Raw genomic sequence first — 16,073 nt, forward strand, 5'->3', positions numbered from 1 at the left:
GTATGCTATTAGAAGAAGAGTAGACTAACATGAAAACATATTAGAATATAACTCACCATACATGTAGTATGATGTAGTATATGGGTTTCATGTTTTGTAGATTAAGGTAGCAGTCGGTATACGTGATTGTAGATAAGAGCACAAGGACGTAGAATAGATTCTATTTCCTTGTTGATTTAAATTATGTTTATGTTTTTATTGTAAACCTATGATTAACCCTCAGATTTAAAGTGTTTTAATTTTTTTAGAATTCTACATTTTAGTAGAATACTTTGACAATTCCCTTAGATACTTGTTGAGAAAATTCAGGTTGTTACAACTGGTATCAAAGTTATAGTTTAAGTGAATTAGGTTTGGTATTTCCATACCTAGACTTAAAATGTGGGAGATGAAGAAGAACCAAAGCGTATGAGTTGGTTTTGTGATAAACCATGTTATAAGATTTAGGTACACGACTGTAGATATTTGTAGATAAAGAATTTAAGAGTATGAGTTTAGTAGATTGACCAACCAAGAGGGTTTGGGTCTAGCATGTAGAGAAGAAAGAAATAATGGTCATTTTCTGAAATGACAATAGAATGGGCTCTCTAGTTAAAGAGATGCCAAGTGTAAGTAGAATGAATGATATTGTGATATCATGAAAAAAAGTGTATTACAAATGAAGTGTCCGAGTGAGTGGAAAATAGATAGAGTATGTGTCCCAAAGAAAAAGTTCTAAGAGAGACTTAGAGAGAATGGGGACAGAAATATGGACAAAAAGAGATAAAGATAGAAGTATGAAGAAAGAGTGGCAAGAAATGGGACAGAAACAGTAAAGAGGGTTGGTATACCTAGAGAAAGAAAAGAAATATAGAGAGAGTCTATCTTAAAAAGACCCCTGGGTCAAAGAGTCAAAGGGTTAAAGAAGTGTGTTCAATGGTACAAGAGTATATTTTGCAATGCTTGAGAGCAAGTAGACATAAATAATAGAAAGTCTATTAATGAATGGAAGGTGTATGAGATATGAAGAGTAGAGCTTGTACCATGTTGTTAGATGCTATGTTGACAACATTGACCAATGAAATATTAGAAGAAAAGTGAGATAGCTGAGTAGATAGAGAGAAAGAGGGGCGAAAAGATTGATGATTGACATGTTATAGAAAGATATTAAAAATGTTCCATTATGGTTGTGTTAAGAGCTAAGGAAAGTGAAGTGATTAAGAGATTATCCCACCACACGATCCTCAGGTAGCTTAATTCATTCTGAGTACCATGACAATTCCCTAACTGTATGAACATTAAGATATTAGTGAGTATAGGAGTTGTAGTTAGATACAACACTTTAGAATGAAAGTGAAGTGATTATGTCTAATACTTCACTAAGAGTTAGAAAGGAGTTAGAAAAGTGGTAGTGTAACCACTAATGGGATTAGAATGGCACAATGGAAGTGGAGTGAGTTCTTACCCTATAAATAGGAAGTAACACCGGTCTTCAAATCCGCAAATGAATATTCGACAAACCCGAGAAGCTTCGAATACCCATCATTCTCCCCCTTTTATAATCAAAAAATGATTATAAAACCCACTAAGGGTGAGAAGCGCCCGAGGAATAGTCTTCACGATACTCCCCCTTGATGTGTACCAAAAATGAATCACCAAAAATCTTGCACGGAAAACAATCACGGAAAAACAATCACGAAAAAGCCACAAAAAAAATTTCCAATTTATGAAAATTTTTGACTTTTTGGGTGAAAGTTGCAAGATTTTTCAAAAATCGGGTAAAAATCGTCACTTTCTGAATTCTACAGGGACCCGTTGCGCCCAAAACAGCCAAATATGCAAAACTCTCCCCCTTTTCCAAAGCTGGGTAGAAAGCGTCAATTTGCACAAACTGCAGGGGCTTGAAATTCATTTTCTTCAATTTTCAGCAAAAACAGTCCGTTTTCGAATTTAGGTATGAACCGCCAAACATTCGAAGCCTCAGGGACTATTTTCGAAAATTCTGCCATTTGTGTTCCAAACATACGAAGAGTTGTCCCAAACATTCGAATTTTTAGAAAATTTTCGAATTTGGGTGAAAAGTGTCAAACATTCGAAACTTCAATTAATTGATGAGGTTGCCAAATATTCGAAAGTTCAGGGGCTGAATTCGAAAATTCTGCTTTTTCATCAAAACAAACGAAATTTGGATCATTCATACGAAGCCTTTTTCCATTTGTCAACCATTCGAAACTTGAGGGACTACAATCGAAAATTTTGCTTTTCCATTCCATAATTACGAAATTTTGCAACGTTTCGTACGAAAGCATCTCCTCTTCATACGAAAATTTTCCCAAACACTCGAATTCGAAGGCATTCGAAGCCTCTTAATGAACAGTAACATCTTAATCATCCAACCTCTGAATCGAATTTACTCACTTCGTACATTCAACCCAAAATCAATTTTTCGTTCTTACAGTTCATCGTTTTTTCGTTCCTTGACAATCGATCACAAAAGCAAATTTCCATCAAAATCATTCTTCCCTGTAGACGCGAACGAACACATATACAACATACAGACACGGAATCGACTCCAACTCATAGTTTACACACAGATTCGAATCAACCCCTTAAATCCAAAATTAACAATTTGCTTTTACAGATCATCGACTCCAATAATGCAAAATCCAGATTTCAAGTCTTCGTTAAAATCAAAGCTTTTGACCATTTGATTCGTTCCCAAATCATCAATCAACGAAATCAAAATAATCGATTCCAGTCACTTCGCTTTTCAAACACGAACCCAAATATTCGTTTTTACAGTTCTTCCAAAATCAACAAAAACTTTCGTTCGTTCAATCATCCATTCGAAATCTTCCTCAAACATAATCAATTCGTTTTCCAGTCCATCGACCTCAAATTTTTAACTATAAAATCCTTGGCTTCGTTCTTGTTCTTCCATCGATACCTCGTGAACAAGCCTCAAAACCCATTTCGTTATTACAACTCCTTCGTGATCGGTTACTGATTTAATCCCCAAAATCGACTCCAAATCAATCGATTTACCAAAATCTTGAACTTTCAAAATCAAATACCTTCAAAATCAAGATGTCCAAAATCAATTAATCAAAAGCGAATCAATAGCCAACATCAGTCGATTTTTGATACATCGACTTCAAACACAACGCAATACTCGATCGACTTGCAAACAGTGACAATCTGTAAATCGAGTTTGACCACTTGACTGATTAACAACAAAATCAAAACTCCAAACATCGATTTCGCAATCGGTTCTTCAATCTAGCCATTTGTTATCACCAAAAATCAAATGCCATCTTCCATTGAACAGTCGACTTCCAACAATTAAAATCGAAACAAAATTATCACATTCGTTCCAATTTTGACTTTCATTTCTTATGTGTTGACTTCCAAATCAGAGGAGAACAAGTGGAATCAAAAGACGAAATCGACCATCATCCTACATAGATCAACCGACTCCAGAACACCAGAATGTACAAGTAGGTGAAGCATATGAAAATGAATGAATGAAATTCTTCATATACACTTTTGATTTCGATTTAATAAGATTTGGATTTAAAAACTATTATATCGAATTAGAAAAAGAATGATTGGCCTCACGTTTATACGAAATCAGATCCCTTGAATTATGGGCTCAAATGAGTAAGATGAACGGTACCCACAAATTTAGAATGGGCTTGAACTAATTGATCAGATTAATGGATTTGAATTTGTGAAAATGATTTTAATTTTGATGTTTGATCAAAAAAAAAAATAATTGGACCAACAATAGGGTTTGAAACGAAATAGATCCAATGAATCAAGACGATCAAAAATGAAAAACGCAACGCACGAATCAAAATCATGGACGTTTTGGAATCCATTTGAGAATTTGAGATGCCTTTTTGACGAATCGAGATCCATTTTCAACGTACGAATCAAATTTAGAAGATCTTGGTTCTTTTGTTGGAATGAGAAAATCTCCAATTTGAACATTGTACTACCCACTTTGCGTGATGTACAACTCGTTCTTCGTGTTCTTCGTGTTCTTCATCAAACCAAGAACATCTTCAAAAGAACCATCAACACTTTTGGGTTTTAATTTCAAATTAATGCAACATTTGGAGATTGTTGCTTTGGAACCCAAATTTGCTTCACGGATTTCGGCTTCACAACATTTGACGATTTTTGTGAGTAAACCCGCTTCTTTTTGTTTCTCATCTTTTTGCATCTTGAAGACTTGATTTCATGAACAAACCCACTTTCCACAACTTCAACTTTATGAGTTTGAATCAAATCTTTTGGAGTTTGATACTTGTGAATTTCTTGGATCACCGGCTTCCGATAAGGAATCATTCCTTCAAACGAATCACAAGAACACAAAATATCATCGGTTTGAACTCCAATCGAGCAAAAAACTTTTTCATCTTGAAAATCAACTTGAATCTTCTTATCATGAACTTCAAGAACATCAAGAACATCAGATTGAACTCCATTGTTAACAACTTCAACAACCTTAAGAGCACGAAGATCATTTGGGTCTTCAATAAGAGAAACATATTTCTTTTTGAACAAATATTTTTCTTCTCCAATCTTATCACTACTACGTGATGATATGGACCATGTAATATCAGCCAACCATTTGATCTCACAAAGTGGTTGAAATATCAAGCTTCCATGATCATCCTTCAATCCTCCATAAGAAACCATAGTTTCCCAAAAAATCAAACTGCTTAACACTAACCCATAATATTGATCTTTATTGACTTTGTATTTGATACCTTCAACGATCACAATCCAAGAATTGTATGGCAAATTCACCATGATCACAAAAACTTGAAGATTTCTATAGAGAGAAAGTGATTTTGAATGGGTTTTCTAGAGAGAGAAAGTAAAAATCACTTGAATTCTAGTGAAGAAAATCGAATTATGAGTAAAAACAATGATGAATTCGATTTCTAGAATCCAAAAACTCTCCAAATCACGAAGATCCAAGATCAAAAAATGAATCACCAAATCAAGATTGCCACCATGGATCAATTCTTGATGAAATCAAGAACACCCGCTCTGATACCAATTGTAGTGGTTTTAAGTATGATGGTATGTGCGGAATTAGAAAGATCTAGTGAATCATCATGTAAAAATCAAGAACACAAGGAGTAAATAAATCTGTGGAAGCTCATATTAGATCTAGAAAGAATATACAAATGGGTTTGTACAAAGTTTCTCTCTCTAGTCTAACACTCTAAATGGTTCCTTACATAATGGGAGTCACTCACTTCCTATTTATAGGAAAGACTCAACCCATTTACACGTACAAGAGGGTAAGCCTAAAACACTACATCCAAGAGTGACTTTGCACCCTAAATGTTAGTGTTTTAGGCTTACCCTCTTCTATGTGTAAATGGGTTGAGTCTTCCCTATAAATAGGAAGTGAGTGACTCCCATTATGTAAGGAACCATTTGGAGTGTTAGACTAGAGAGAGAAACTTTGTACAAACCCATTTGTATATTCTTTCTAGATCTAATATGAGCTTACACAGATTTATTTACTCCTTGTGTTCTTGATTTTTACATGATGATTCACTAGATCTTTCTAATTCCGCACATTCCATCATAATCAAAACCACTACAAGTAACTTACCTAAGAGTAGATGCTTAAAAAATGTGTTGATTTGAAACCTTACTTGTGAGAAAAAGACTAAGAAAGGTATGTTTATTCACATGGTTATGAAAAGTGGGACAAAAGATAAGAAATTTTGTTAATTATTCAAGGTGCTTGCATAAGAGTAAAGAGGGTAATAGACATCCCTTAACAACCACTCGGAGTAGATAGATGAAAAAAGTTTGCCATTGCATTGAAAATGTAAAGAAATGGAAAGTGGATTACTATTTTAGGTTATGAGGTTAAAGAAGAAAATAACCTTATAAATGATTCATTAAGTGAAAAAATGACCAAGAGATTAACAAAATGATTTCGAGGACAAAATCATTGTAAGGAGGCTAGATTTTAAGAAACTGAAATTTAGAAAGATTTGACTTTTAGTCAAATATTGACCAAAAAGGGAGAAATGGTCATTAATGAGAGTTTAGTAATTTTATGAAGTTGTGACTTTATTAAAATGGACAAGATGAGTTTAAGTCGCCTAGATGAGCTTAGATAAGTAAATCCAACAGAAGAAATGCATGAGAAAATGTATTTTGGTCAAAAGGGTAAAATGGGAAATTTTATACTTTTTACACCAACTTTGTGACTTAATAGATTAAGAATCATATTAAGTTAGTGATAAATGACTTAATAAAGTTGTACAGTATGTTCCCACCTTCGCATGGATATAAGGATCATAGAAAACGGGCTTAATATGAAGAAGATTTGAAGATTTGAAGATTGAAAAAAATGACCCAAGGTTAGAATGGAATCAACCTTGAAGGTTGCTCTCATACAGCCACCACTGCATGGTGATGACTTCGCCACGGAAAGGTGAGGGAACATAGTGATTAATACGAAGTTCTTCTTGCACCACACCTGTAACATCCGTTTTCTTGGTTGAATCGAATTGGGATTTCAGAGAGTCAAAAGGATCGATTTTGGAAATAAAGTGGGCGATAATCCTGAGGGATCAAGAAACCAGGGGCAATTTGTAACACCATGGTTTCCAGGTATATGCAATTTTAACCTTTTTGTGTTAATTTTTTGCACTTTGGTCCAAACGCCAGGCGTTTGGCATAGCACGCTATGCGTTCAAATGCCAGGCATTCTATGATGGACGCGAGGCATTTGCATGCAGAGACCAAACCTTAATTTTTAGAGTTTGCATCCTATTTAAAGAACATTATGGCATCAAAACCCTTCACCACTCCAGTCTCCATCCTCATTTTGAAAAACCCTAAATGTGTATGAGAGTTTGAAGCCTTGGTTCATCTTTTTGGTATCATTTAGTGTTCTTGATAAGAGAAGGAATATCTTTGGAGAATTGTTGTTGCTCTCTAGCTTGTGGATCTAGACTCTTGACATCTTAGAGCATCATTTCCAAGTATAAAGTTCAGATTTTGATGTCTCATTTGTTACATATTGAATTAGGGCTAGTTTATGTTCTTTTTGGTCCCAAAGACTTGATCTTTGTGAGTTTGGAATGCTCTAGAGGTTTGGACTGTCCTTTCAAGCAAAATAGTGAGTCTAGAATCATAAAAATGCAATCTAGGGTCTTCATAATCTTCCACATGAGAGTTTTGAAGACTTATAGTTGATTTTAAGTTAGGGTCTTGGTGTTGGGCTCATTGTAGCCATGCATGGCCATAAAGTTTGCAACTTTATGGCTTTAGACGTTCCATTATGATTGGATCTGAAGTTTGGACATGGGATCTTAAGCCATTAAGACATTGGTTTGGAAGTTGGTAATCAGCGAGCAAATGCAAGGTATTTGCATGGGAACGCCCATTGTTCGGACGCCAGGCGTCATAGGGTGGAACGCCAGGCGTTCTCAGCAGAAGCCCAATGGATCGATTTTGGAACTTAGGCCATTAGGGGTTTTGGGCTTAGTTTAGTTGGGCTTGTATATAAAGGGAAAAATGGTCGTTTGCCCTCATCATGATGAGGAATGGACTAGACCATGGGTTAGGGTTAAACCCTAAATATTGATTTGGTTTGTTTCTGGCTTTGGTTTAGCATGAGGAGCACTGTTCGTTGCAGATCGAGTGTTGTTTCAGTTATCATCAGTAGAGATGAGTCTTCTCATTATATCCATGGGTCGAATGCACCAATGCCGACCCATTACTAGTTATGTGGAATGATAGTTGTCTCTGTGATACTTTCATGAAAGAGTAGGATCTGGCCCCTGGAAATTGTATGAATGACTAGGATCTAGCCCCTAGAAATCGTATGAAAGACTAGGATTTGGCCCCTGGCGTTTGTATGAAAGACCAGGATCTGGCCCATGGCACTCGTATGTAAGACCGGGATTTGGCCCTCGGCATTTCAAGGAAAGACCATGGGGGTAGCCCATGACACTTGTATGTTTTAGATATATAGTATTTTAGGGAACTCACTAAGCTTTGTGCTTACGGTTTTCAGTTCATGTTTCAGGTACTTCCAGTTCGAAAAGGAAGGGTCCGGCGTGACTGCACTCCATCCACCCAATGTGATGATTTTGGGATTATACTTTGATAACTATTTATTTACATTAATATACTTTTGAATGATTGGTATTACTAAATGGTGTTTTATGGTTGAATTAAAAAAAAATACCTTGAAATTTTAGGACATTACAAGTTGGTATCCGAGCCTTGGTTTGAGGGATTCGGGCACACTCTCGGGTACGTATGAACTCAAACTGTGGAATTGGTATTCTTTTCAATGAGAATAAGTTTCTAAAAAGATTTGTCTAAAGATAATAAGTTTATGAAAAGATTTTTATAAAGAAAGAGGGGTGTGATGCGTGCAATCAACCGAGCTCAAGTAAGTGACTCCCATAATACCCATACCTGTTGATATGATATATGATCTGAATGTTTGCATGCTAGGATGAGGCTGGGGATACTTTCATGGATTGCATGATAGATTAGCCTGATATGTGATGCGTTGTAGCCTAGGAAAATTGGATGATATGCTAGATTAGGACTACATTGGGGTAAAAGTGATTGCTAACTGTATGCTTTAAAAGATGTATACGATTAGGTTCATATTTCCTATATTGTGTATAATTTCCATTCATAAGGAAGCTAGAAATGAGAGTAGAAGCTCCTAGCATGGTAGTAGCAAGTGAGTGTGGGATGACCTTTGTTGTTTTGTGGTTTGGAGTGTTATTGCACGAATGTTGCTTGCTTTGTGCTTTGTGGGACTCCTTAGTGATGGAAGTTAACTATTAAGTGAATATGTTAAGTTGCATGTTGCAAAGGTTAAATAAACTCAAAGTAATGGATTTGAAACTGTTACGCAGCTGTAGTCTGAGTCCAACCGTTCTAGGGTTGAGTCTTTTACTCGAAGGATTATCTGAGCTTTGTCGCATGTGACTGTATTCATGAGGTAGTTAGCTAACATTAGTGGGAGTTTTTCAGCAGCTGATGGCAGGGTGAGATCGAGAACTTAGGAGAGCCTAGTAAGTGTTTGTAGAGGGTTGGTTGCGATGTGTAGCGAGTACCTGGTGTACCCGTTTGAAAAGGTGACTTAGAGGATTTGGGATGATTCTTGAGGGAAAGTATGGATGGGTGTGGAAGATAGTATTGGGCCCGTACTACTGAAAGCACAGGATTCATACTCGAATCGAGGTGAATCATGGAGAGTCCAGGAAGCCTGTTGGATGAGGATTCTTGGGTATGTTATTATCATTTGTATGATTGTTTTCAGAATGGTGATGAGCATGCATGGAGAAGGTTCAGGCTCAGGTGATGAGCCAATTGGTGGAAAGCCTGCCAAGGTTCTAAGTTCGTGTTGGATTGAGGAGATGGAAGGTGTCTTCCATACTAGTCCCTATCCCATAGGAGCCAAGGTTCGGGTTGCGTTAGATATCTTGCATCATGCAGCAAAGAGTTGTTGGGAAGTGCTTATGCAATCTATTACACTTACCGAGTTTGAGACTATTTTGTGGCAGGAGTTCGTGACCCGGTTTAGGACAGAGGTTGCGCCAGCTATCGTGATGTAGCCGTTGGCGAGGGAGTTTGTGGACATGTCAGGGTGCAAGACCCTAAATGAGGTGATTGTTGGGGCCCATGAATGAGAAATTGATCTGGAGCACCTCGGGAAGAAGAAGGCAGAGAGGTTCTTGTAGCAGTGGGTCAGGCGAAGAGGCCCAATACTCAGGAGTTACTTTTGGGAGGCCATCAGGGTCGGGCCCATTATATGAAGTGTGGGAGGACCCATGAGGGAGGATGTTGGGAGACAGGTTGAGGATGTTTCAGTAGGGATTACCCTCAAGAATTGGTCTCGATATGTTTTCATTGCAACTAAGTGGGCCACAAGAAGGCCAATTGTCTGGAGTTGGTGAGAGGAACAGTCAGGACACCTACTCCAGCCACTATGAGGATTATTGATGGTCGCAAGGACAGGGTGGAGGTTCCTATGGTGAGAAGCCGAGCATTGCAACCCCATGCCGAGGGGTTCCGATTTCCATCAGTTGACATCGCAGGTATGTGTTGTATTCACTTCCTTCATGCTCTTATTATTTATATTCATGATTTTATGTTTGTGTATGAGATGTTATGAGTAGTGTATCTAAGTCTCCGCGTAGGTTTATAGTTTCTTCATGATGGTTTAGATGTTTTATCTTGAAAATCTTCATATGCCATTTTGGATACCGAGAGCCATGCTTAGAGGAAGATTGAGGATTCCACTTGGGAGATCAGCGGTCGGATCGGAATGTAGAATTAGAACAATGGGTCAGAGGGGTTGTCATGCAAGTTCATTTGGTCATTGGAATTCAAGTTAGTTGTGGAGTGTAAAGGACTGGTCAGAACGTGGGTGCAAAGAAGCCGTTTTCCAGGTTCATGTCTTCAGGAGTTGTGAGTGGGGTCTTTGCCTCAGGAACTTTTAAGAAAAGTCAATATGGAACCTGGATGTCCCCTTCTGGGACAACGAAGTCAGAATTCGGGAACAACTGGGTCACTTTGGATGGATGTCAGCTGACTGTTGACATGGTTAGAACCGATTACTACTGCTAGTAGGGCAAGAGCAGTAGTAAACCAGCACTCTAGAGTGCGAATGATGAATGGACCACATGGGTATGTTCAGAGGCTGGGATTGAGAATAGGATTTACGTGGGCTTGGTTAGAGATGTTATGAGTGCGTCGTTTTCTTTCGCCAAGTGGGTAGTTGGATTGGTGATTCATTTGTTTCAGCCGAGGGTTATTGATCTTGGTTACCAGTTGAAGTGGCTCAAGGATTTGGAACTGTATCACGAGAAGTGCTTTGGGTAGCAAAGCGTTCATCTTGGTTTGTTCATGGGTATAATATTGGTAATTGTCAAGTTCATACCTTCGAAGTGTGGTTAGTTGCAGGATCGCATGGGAATCTCTCTTGTACCAGTAGGTCATCGAATTGGTTGAATATCCATCATGATAATGGAGATTATGATCTTCGTCATCCGATAAAGTCACCAGGGACTTATAGTGAAATCACTGGGAAGTGTTCGAGAATATTAAGTTCGTTGAGATTTCAAAGAGTATTCATTCAATTTTGGCAGGTGTGTGTTCGCTAGGATTGGATAGTAACAAAATGCTAGTACTTGTGGGCTCAGGTTGTCGCCAGCTTCGAGTAGTCAGAATGCGAGATAGATTGGAAGTCTATCAATGTTGTGTTTGGAAGAGCACAGTTGAATTCAAATGGGGGAGAACCACTTGTACAAAGTGATTGCACAAGGAGTGAGATTTCAGGTTACCTTGCGCATTTGTGGTTACTCATGGAGGGTATGTGATTAGCTTCAGGTGGAGGGATTGTGTTAAAGCATCTTTGCCTGTTCTTGTCTGAGGAAGGCTTTGGGGTATAGTCGGGTGATGTTTTGACTCATGATGATTTTGATTAGAATGGTCGATGAGCGGTAGAGCTATTGCAGATTGTTTAGGAGTGTTGTAAGACTGCGGAGTGGCCACGACATTCACTAGGATGGCAGGTAGTATGGAAGTGTTGTAAGACTGCGGGATGGCCGTAGCATTCACTAGGTTGGCAGGTAGTGTGGAAGTCTTGCAAGACTGCAGGGTGGCCGTAGAATTCACTAGGTTGGCAGGTAGTGTGTTAAGACCACGGGGTGGTTGTAGCATTCACTAGGTTGGCAGGTAATGTGCTAGTGTTATAAGACTGCAGGGTGGCTCGTATCATTCACCTGGTTTTGGAGCAGCTGTGAGAGCATGGTAAACTTATGAATGGCCTATAGCTTCTCTAGGTGGGATTAAAACATGGCAGGACAGGTCGTGAGATTGTGGGAAAGCCACAACATTCATGGAATTAAGGAAGGTTGTGGGCCGTATGAGGCCAGTTGTGATATAAGTCTACAGCTCGGCATGTAGCATTCACATTTAGCAAAGTGAATTTGGTTGCATGAGGTTTCATGGTTGGTTATGTTGGGTGGACCAGGAGGGTTGTTGGAGCCATTATGGCATGCAAGCTAGGGTAGTTCATGCCCGATATGATCCTCATTCAGAAGTCGTGTGGTGCGACTGTGTGAGGCTTTTAATCTCAGTAACTTATTGGAAATCCAGTATATTGGAAAATTAGTAGGTGAGTATGAGACCAGGGAGGCTTCGGTTGCATCAGAAGTGTAGCAATGGGGCAGCCAGGTGCGCCTGAGGTGGTTCTAGTGATCGGGACTCATGTTAGGAGTCGCTTGGTGTTAAGTGAAAATGTTAAGTTACTTGATGCATGGGTTAAATAATCTCAAACTAATTGATTTGACTCTACTGCACAGCTCTCGTCTAAGTCTAATCGTTGTAGGGATGAGTCCATTACTCGAAGGATTATCTAAGCCTTATATCAAGTGAAAAGTTTCGGCAACAAGAATCGGTCCGTGATTCTGTTTTTAGTGGTAACAACAAGATAATCAAGGAATGGAAGTGTTATGATCAGTTGGAATTCTAATATCAGTGTTTCAGCATGGGTTGTCTGTCAGGGAGTCAAAAAGGGTTTAGAATTTCGGATATCGGGCAGAGTAGTAATGGTTGTTCTTCAGGGGTAGTGGAAGGAGTGTCCTAGTTGTCCGCTGTGGCTGGGAAGTAGTAAGGAGTGATTTCGAGGATGAAATCTAATTTAAGTGGGGGAGAGTTGTAACACCCGTTTTCTTTGTCGAATCGAATTGGGATTTCATAGAGTCAAAAGGTTGGATTTTTTGAAAGAAAGTAGGTGATAATCCTAAGGGACCAATAAACCGGGGGAGATTTGTGACACCATGGTTTCCAGGTATTTGCACTTTTAACCTTGTTGTGTTAATTTTTAGCACTTTGGTCCAAACGCCAGTCATTTGGCATAGGACGCTAGGCGTTCTATGATGGACACCAAGCGTTTGCATGCAGAAACCAAAACCCAAATTTTAGGGTTTGCATCCTATTTAAAGAACATTATGGCATCAAAACCCTTCACCACTCCATCCTCCATCCTCATTTCGAAAAACCCTAAGTGTGTATGAGAGTTTGAAGCCTTGGTTTATCTTTTTTGTATCATTTAGTGTTATTGATAAGAGAAGGAAGATCCTTGGGGTATTGTGGTTTCTCTCTAGCTTGTGGATCTGGACTCTTGACATCTTGGAGTATCATTTTGAGGTATAAAGTTCAGATCTTGATGTCTCATTTGTTAGATATTGAATTAGATCTAGTTTATGTTCTTTTTGGTCCAAAAGACTTGATCTTTGTGAGTTTGGAATGCTCCAGAGGTTTGGACTGTCCTTTCAAGCATAAAAGTGAGTCTAGAATCATAAAAATGCAAACGTGAGTCTTCATAATATTCATGCAAGAGTTTTGGAGCCTTATAGTTGATTTTAAGTTAGGATCTTGGTGTTGGGATCACTGTAGCCATGTATGGCCATAAAGTTTGCAACTTTATGGCTTTATACGTTCCATTATAATTGGATCTGAAGTTTGGACATGAGATCTTAAGCCATTAATACATTGGTTTGGAATTTGGTAATCAGCGAGAAAATGTCAGGCGTTTGCATGAGAACGCTCCACGTTTGGACGCCAGGCGTGATAGGGTGGGACGCTAGGCATTCTTAGCTGAAGCCCAATGGATCGATTTTGGGCCTTGGGCCATTAAGGGTTTTGGGCTTAGTTTAGTTGGGCTTGTATATAAAGGGAAAAATTGTCTTTTTCCCTCATCATGATGATAAATGGACTAGACCATGGGTTTGGGTTAAACCCTAAATATTGATTGGGGTTTTTCTAGCTTTGGTTTAGTGTGAGGAGCAGTGTTCACCGTGGATCGAGTGTTGTTTCAGTTATCATCAGTAGAGGTGAGTCTTCTCACTATATCCATGGCTCGAAGGCAACAATGTCGGACCGTTATTTGTTACATGGAATGCTAGTTGTCTCTGTGATACTTCCATGAAAGACCTGGATATGGCTCATGGCAATTGTATGAAAGACCAGGATCTGGCCCCTGCCAATCGCATGAAAGACAAGGATCTGGCCCCTTCCGATTGTATGAAAGACCAGGATTTGGCCCCTGGAACTCGTATGTAAGACCGGGATTTTTCCCTCGGCATTGCAAGGAAAGACCATGGGGGTAGCCCATGACACTTGTATGCTTTAGGTATGTGGTATTTTGGGGAACTCACTAAGCTTTGTGCTTACGGTTTTCAGTTTATGTTCCAGGTACTTCCAGTTCGAAAGGGAAGGGCCCGGCGTGACTGTACTACATCCACCCAAGTTTCCGCAATGTGATGATTTTGGGTTTGTACTATGATAACTCTTTTTTAACATCAATATATTTTTGAACGATTTGTATTACTAAATGGTGTTTTATGGTTGAATTAAAAACAAAATTTTTACCTTGAAATTTTGGGACGTTACAAAATTGTGGTGAATGGGCAACCTCGACACGATGGCAAAGGTAGACTCTTGTTGTGAAATGTCGTCACGACTCGCTTAGAGGCTGACCGCGGGATCATTTAACACATCACGGCGCATTAAGAAACCTACTGTGGCACGGTGTCAAGATAGATTAAAGGCTGTTAAGCTTTCATTCTCGCCAAAAACACCCCCAAACCCTTTGGAGTTAAGCTCAAAAGATTTTGATAATGGAATTCGATCAAGAGGCGATCAAGGGTTTTTATGTCTTGGATAGAACGTCAAGAACTCAGAGGTGATCATCTTCTCCATTTTCAAGAAAATTAGGGCTTAATGTGTTTTTGATGATTTGATTTAGTTATGTAAGTTTGTTTTAAAATGGCTTGTTAGTAATGTGTAATCAAGTGTTTGGAAGCCTTAAACAATCTCTATATGTGATTTCCAAGGTGAAATCTATAAATGATAAGTTAGGGTTTGAAACCCTAACTAGTGGTAATGTTGAATTGATGCATTAGAGATTAGAGTGTGCTGAATTAGGTAGTATAGTACAACTTAAAGGCTTTGGAGTACCTCCTACTCACCAAGCTCCTGGTGTTGGGACAAAAATGATGAAAATCATGGCCTAACTAAGATCTAAAGAAACATAAGCCACGTTTGGGGCTTTATACCCCCAAATGGTGCACAATGAACAAAACTTGATGGATCCAGAGTCTTAAGAGCAAAGCCTACTCCTTGAAGGGCCTTCTTCACAAACTAGGAAGCACACAACTTACTCCAAAATCTCAAAATGCTCAAAATGGACAAAGGTTTGCAAGGAGGGTCGATCTTGGGATGGAGGTTGATAAGGAAAAGTTCTTGGGAGCTATAATGGTGCTTAGATAGTGCACAAACCTTAAATTTTATGGTTTTCGTCTGAACCACGTACACCCAGGGTACCGAGCTACGAGCAACGTACCGGCGCAAGTAACAGTACGCCCAGACCCCAGTTTACTAATGCGTACGCCCCGCGTACTCGAGCCACACACAAAAATCACAAAATTTCTGTTAGGGACCCAACTTGTAAATAATTCAAAACTCAAGGGTAAAAGTAAATACCTGGAAAAATTAGATGTTACAGGTTCACATCTTACTACAAAATTCCATATCTATAAGATATAGTATTCAAGGGATATAGAGAAACCATAAAGTTGCAAACATTCTCTTATAACCACTCAAACCACTCCAAAAGGACCAAAACGTGATCCAAAACGTAAATATATGAATAACACAAAAAGTTTAAAGCTTGAAGACTGACAATGAGTACAGAAGATGCACACAAATGGAGGAAATGATCACTTTCTGAACCAAGGAACTAACTCTTCTTCTTCTTCCTTCTAAATCACACACAAGTTTACTAAAATGAGCACAAGAGCACCAATGAGGATTAGGGTTAGGGTTCATGGGGTTTGATAGTGATTGCGGCTAAGAATGAACAGCCCTAGCCTCCCGCTTTCCTTCACATACCCAGAAAGTTAGGGTTTAAGATGTTAGCGTCGACCACGTCGTGGCGAGTCAAAAGAGACCCACAACCAAAAATGCCTCACCATGCCGTGGTGGTCCTTCCTCACGTCGTGGTG

This window comes from Lactuca virosa, chromosome 8 (genome assembly GCF_052849685.1).
Source record: "Lactuca virosa cultivar CGN04683 chromosome 8, Lactuca_virosa_CGN04683_v6, whole genome shotgun sequence".
Classification (NCBI taxonomy): domain Eukaryota; kingdom Viridiplantae; phylum Streptophyta; class Magnoliopsida; order Asterales; family Asteraceae; genus Lactuca; species Lactuca virosa.